Genomic DNA, 6,026 nt, shown 5'->3' with positions numbered 1-6,026 from the left:
AGCTCTCAAACCATGACAGCTCTTCACTGTGAGAAAATTTAGGACAAAGACAGCAGTAATAAATCCTAGCACCCTGTCACTACTTAGTCCTAAACCTGTGCTCTTCAGATTTGACAAAAACTGCTGCTCCTTTGCTGGCAAAGGGTCCCTTCTGAGAGAGAGAGAGGAGAGAGAGAGAGAGAGAGAGAGAGAGAGAGAGAGAGAGAGAGAGAGAGAGAGAGAGAGAGAGAGAGATTCCTTATTCAGGACTTGCCTCTTGTATTATTTGGCCTATAAAAATAAAGAATTATGACAAGACAAAGACAAAAAGTCATGAGCTAATAAAAAAATTGCAAGTTCTTTTCTCTTTTCCACTACTAGTAGTATTTTCAGAGAGAATCGCAAAATTATTTCAGTTCTGAAGAAATAATCATCCAATGAAGATGAAATGACTGAGTCATGATGAAAAATCAGTGTAAAATGCTATCCACGTAACTGAACTGAAAACCATTCTGGCATATGAAGATTCTTGCATTCAATGGAGCAAGAATTGCAGATTGGAATGTCTCAGTTCATTTCTAGCTCCAAGTTCTCTTTTTCATGTAAGAAGGACACACTATTGTGGTCTGAGTGTGAAATCCCCCTACAGACTGTGTGTTTAAACATTTAATCCCCATCTAATGGTGCTGTCTGGGAGCTGGAGCTTTAATGAAGGCATGCCAGTAGGTTGCTCTTTGCGGGATTTTTTTTTCCAGTCCATCTTTTAATTTTCTTTGAAAAAATCCTGACATTACAGAACTGAAATGTATCAATATTCCACTCTTACATTTCCATGACAAACAAAAATTCATGAGCCAACCCCCCCCCCCAAAAAAAAAGGAAAAGGGGAGAAGCTTATAGAACTAAATACGGATATCTTAGCGTAACCGCTGAACAGAGAAAGAATTAAAACGCTTTTAATTAAAAAATCATAAGTGAATGATAAAGTGTGTAGAAACTGAAAGTTTATAAACTGTTTAAAACTTGGAATCGCTGACTGTTCAGAAACTACACAGAATGATCATGGGTGGTGGTGAGCAGCAGAAAGGTATTATGGGTGAATCTGTACGTTCTAGCTGCTCCCCATGCCACCTGTCTCCGAGGAAAGCCTGATATTGATCAGATACTGAGTCAGGCTGATGCTGGCAGCAGACCCAGCCCATCAGTAGATCCTTCCACTGGGTTTGCAATTTTAATCTGCGCCCCAGACATCTAACGGATCTCATTGATTTGGACGCCCTGACACCCAATTATGCAGCCGATCAAATCATTTGGAATGGTGAGTTCATGAGAAGTAGTTTGAGCAGATGCATCCAAACCTGCCCAATAACCTTTCACCTCTAGAGAGCTGGATTCACTGCCACTGGATCCAGTGTTGCCATGGGTCATGGGAAAATGAGACTGTTGCATTGCCAACTGGTGCAGCTTGGTCAAATCTGGCTGTGGAATGGCATACTGTCCCTGGTATAGGCCTCTAGAAGTGGTCCCTCCAGGTCAGGGTTGAGGCACATGGACAGGTGGTGTGGGGAAGACTCGCACTGTTGCTGCCTGTGCTGTACCTGTCCTGACCACCTGCAAAGATGACTGGAGAACTCGAGGGCTTGGGCCAGTAGGGGAGGACTGGGGAGAGTCTCCAACATGACCACGCAGATATGTTTGACACACTCAATGATGGATTGCGGAATGCCAGCAATAGTGATTGCCTGTTCAGTTGACTTGGGGAGCATATCCCCTGCCACCTGGACCTGAGCCCCTGTACTCTCTCTTATTTCCTTGCTCTTGCAACCACCTTTTCCAATGAGAGAGCCACACTGACTAGCAGGGACCACGAGCCGAGCAGTAAGGTAACTGGGGGTCTGCTTGCAGCTGTGTCATAGAGCTGCTTATGTCCTCCTCCAGTTCATCAATGATCATAGCAAAGACTTTGAAGATGGCATTAGTCGGTCCAGTCAAAGTGATAATTCTCTCAGGACAATTCCCTTCTGAGATGTTGATACCTGCACCACTCTCCTCGCGCATCTTAACAGATTCCCCTTTCTTTCCGATGATACCGCCAACTTCCTTTCCATGCATAAGTAGCCTGATAGTAAGAGTGACATCTAATCCACCTTCAATCACACCGGTGTCCATGGCTAGTAGTTACAGGGAGCTGGACTTTTGAGTAGTCAAGTCTTTGGTCACGGGTAGGAGTGAATGCCAAAACTGGAGGCGCCAGTCGACTGAGGGGGAAGGGGGAGCCAGAGGGAAGGGGAACAGCGAATAGGAGCTTGCGGGGGAGGGGGGGCGAGGAAGGCCCCGCTGGCAGGGCAGAGGAGGGCGGTGGAGGAGGAGGAAGGGGAAAGAGACCCCAGGGCGGGCGGGTGGGAGAGGGCGCAGGCTGAGGCTGCCCTCTTTGTGGTTTTATAGCCTGTTCCGTTTCTGTTCTTTCTGGCTTCTGCAGGTACATAAATGTGATCAGTGTGTTTTCTGAATTACAGGCATTCTCAGGGCTCCAGCAGCTAGGCCACCTGACCATGCATGGCCCATTCCTATTGAAAGTGTATGCCAGAATTGACTGCTTCTTCCCTTATCTGTTTTTTTTTTATTAGTTGCATAAAAGTAACTAATATAGGCACTAAACACTAAGGCAGCTGCCTCAGTGTGTGAGGGGTTAACCAATGTTTCCGGCCATCCTTATAGTTTGTATCAAACACTTAGTCATGGTCTGACACTAAATAATAGAGACATATTGTGAGCTGCTTCAGATGTTGTAGCTATTAGATTGATTTTTAAAATAACTATGGATAGTTTTTTTTTTTAAAGCATCAAGTTAAAATGTGTTTTCCTGAAAAAGAAGAATGAGTTTGAGGGGGGGTAGAAAACTATTTGAGGCCAGAGGATTTTGAAAATGAAGGAATATGGTTGAAGAGATAGAAACCAATGAAATCTGCCATACTAAAGCAGTACCGAAAAGACAAGAGTGAAAAGCTAACAGCAAAGGCAGTGTACAAACCCTGGAACAAAACTCTTGAGTGATATCCAGTCCTCTGTGCATGGAGCTACAACAGCTTTGTGAGCAAGGAGAGGAAAACCTGCTTAAGGAGACAATAGAAAAAGCTTCCAAACATCAAAGGATGACCAAAGTAGGGATGGAAAGTTTCAAACAATACATGCAACATAAATACTCTTTCCACTCTGAATCTGGAATGTCTGTCTCCAGAAGAGCAAGCCCTGTGCACACTCAAATCTCTGTACATGATGGTACTGGGCTTACATATACATGTCCCCTAGTGTGCCTCAGTCACATGTAGATTATTACCCTTACAGCACACATATGCTTTGTTACAATGCATTCTGCAGTTAAGAGTGATGAACAAAACTGCCTGCTCTCATTCAGGCAAAATTAATGTTGCAAATATGTTGAGTCCATTGGTAGCTGAATCTGAGGGTGTCAGACCAGTGGATGCAGAACTCCAAATGCTCTCCATACAATAACCTGATATTCTCCCACAGAGCTTGGATCATTGGCTTTTTCTTCTTGCTTAGTTTGTGCTTTTCACTATGTATTTAGTCAATTTCTGCCTCCCCGGGGATTCTTTTCTTAGCTGTTCCAACTCTATACTAACGTAGTTAACATATCTACTGCAGAGGTCACTGCACAAAGTCATTTAGACATAGATAAAATATTGAATGATGGAAGCGATAAAGGAAGTCAAACACTGCTGAGTGAGAACATCGGTTTTCTTCAGGGACTGTCTCCTTACAAATTGTCCAGTCTCAAGTGATCTGCTTTAAACTCAAATATATGAGAACATTCAATGAATTCAGTAGATGTTCATACATACATACATACACACACATACATACATATACACATGTTTGTGTCACTACAAAAGAAAAAGAGGTCATAAATTTGGAAGTGAGAGGAAGGGGACATGGGATTATTTGTGAATAGGTGAGGGGGAAAATGATAAAGGCTTATTGCTTGTTGAGTACTCAAAGTCAAATAGCATAAAAATAAAATTGTGTATCATAGCCAATTTCTCACTGTAAACTAGCTAGCCAGAAAGTGTTGAAGTAATGAGGTATTAAATGTAAATTAATGTCAATACAAATCATCATATCAAGAGGAGGTATATTTTACAAATAAATGAAAAATAAGAACTTTTTAAAAAATGATCAAATAAGTTGGGAGTCATATCCTGGTAATTCCAGCCCTTTATGGAGATGGGAGGATCAGGAGTTCAAAGCTGGTCTCATCCACACAACTTTGAATTTAAACTGGGCTACACAAGATGCTGTTTCAAATAGCAAATTAATCAATTGATTGAATATAAATAAAAACAAAGATCATGAATATTTGAAACACATAATATAAGAAAGCTTCCAGGAAGAGGATTCATGACCTGAGATGATTAGTTACCCACAAGTAAGTGTATTGCTTCAGGAATGACCAGGCTTCAGATACGTGCACAGACGGCTAAATATAAAACTGTCTTTCAATTTCTTTCAGTGTTGTACTCAAAAAGTGAGCTGCATTCAGTAAAATTAGGATTGAAATTTAGTTTTTTTTATTATTGTATAACCAAGTTGTATGCAACTAAGAAATACATGATGTTGGGGAGTCAATGTGGGACACACTCAGGATCTGGAATTGGGGGAAGTGAATGCCACTCTTGAATTCTGAGTGGACAATGAAGGGCAGCACTCTGCAGTTAGGAGAGGCCACTGGGAATAACGTCTGGATTCTGGGCAGGGCAGTGTCCCAAAGCTGTCAGCGTGCCAGGTATTTACAGAAAGAATCAACCTGTATCCCACAGTAGAATGTTTTTCCAGTGTTGTATGAATGTTCTGCTCTGTGTTTTAGACCCCAAGGTATTCAAACTTGCCAGTGTCTGTATATCCATGAGCTGTTTTTCTGTGTTCCACTTGGCCCCACTGTTGGATACTGTAAATGTTCATAGCAAAGTTGATTAAGGTTAGGCTCAGCTCTGGTTCTTGATGAAAAAGGAAAGGAAATGCATTTTCAATTTGAGATCCTTTTTATTTTACAATATATAGTTAGCACATAACACTATTGTAATTTGAGCAGCATCTGTGTAATACATTTTTATCGTTTTAATTATTTTAAAATGATAATTGACTCCCAAGAGCCCAATGAATAATGAAAACCATAAAACAAAACAATACAAAAGAGGCTACATCATGGTGTATTTTATTAGAAATCTTTCAAAGGAATAAAGTGAGATAATTGCTCTTGATCATGGATCATTTTAAATTGAAAAATGTATTTTAGCACCACAGCAAAATCTAAAGCTAAGAATTCACAGCAGTATTTTTATATTATGAGAAGGGTTAATGAGGCTGCTTGCACAGATAGGAAGTTAGTCAACCTGGAAACATAAAAATGCAATGTATTATAAAATATGAAAACAATCCAATCAATCTAGTAATGCTAGATTGAGTGGTTTATATACATATTTAGTAAAAAAAAAAGTTGCATGGATGGTTAAAAAGGCAGCTGAAACTAAATAATCAAGGTAATGTATATTAAAGCTGCAATCATATATTTCTATACAATTACTACAATGGATAAAGCTGGAATTGTCATGACATCTGGCAGAGGCAAGGAACTATGACAATTCCTGAAACATCCCAGGATATGTATAAATCATAAAAAGACTTTGAGAAACAATTAGCCACGTCCATGAAAGTCAGTGTTCTATCATATAACAGAGGCAAGGCCCTCCCTTTTTTTTCTTTTTTAGAATTTTTTGAGACAGGGTTACTCAGCAGCTATAGAGCCAGTCCTGGAACTCTCTCTGTATACCAGAGTAGGCTTGAACTCAGAGCTCTACCTGCCTCTGCCTCCTAAGTGCTGGGATTAGAGGCCTGTGCCACCACTGCCCAGCAGGCAATGCACTTTTAAGAATAACTAGGCAAATGAAATACTGTGCACATGTCTATGCATGCATACAATATTCTTAATATTTTTGTTGAGTGAAAAATTAAAACTGAACTAATTGTAC

General features: G+C 40.6%; 1 pseudogene; it reads right to left on the bottom strand.

Annotated features, from left to right (window-relative positions):
• Positions 1 to 1,090: 1,090 nt before the first annotated feature.
• On the bottom strand, positions 1,091 to 2,250 carry LOC126488069 (poly(rC)-binding protein 2-like; annotated as a pseudogene).
• Positions 2,251 to 6,026: the final 3,776 nt, after the last annotated feature.

The sequence above is a fragment of the Alexandromys fortis genome, unplaced genomic scaffold (genome assembly GCF_014885135.2).
Source record: "Alexandromys fortis isolate MF-2015 unplaced genomic scaffold, M_Fortis_MF-2015_v1.1 scaffold_161, whole genome shotgun sequence".
In the NCBI taxonomy this organism is placed as follows: Eukaryota; Metazoa; Chordata; class Mammalia; order Rodentia; family Cricetidae; genus Alexandromys; species Alexandromys fortis.
Note: the sequence above shows the minus strand (reverse complement) of the source record. Positions and strands in the feature narration are given on the sequence as shown.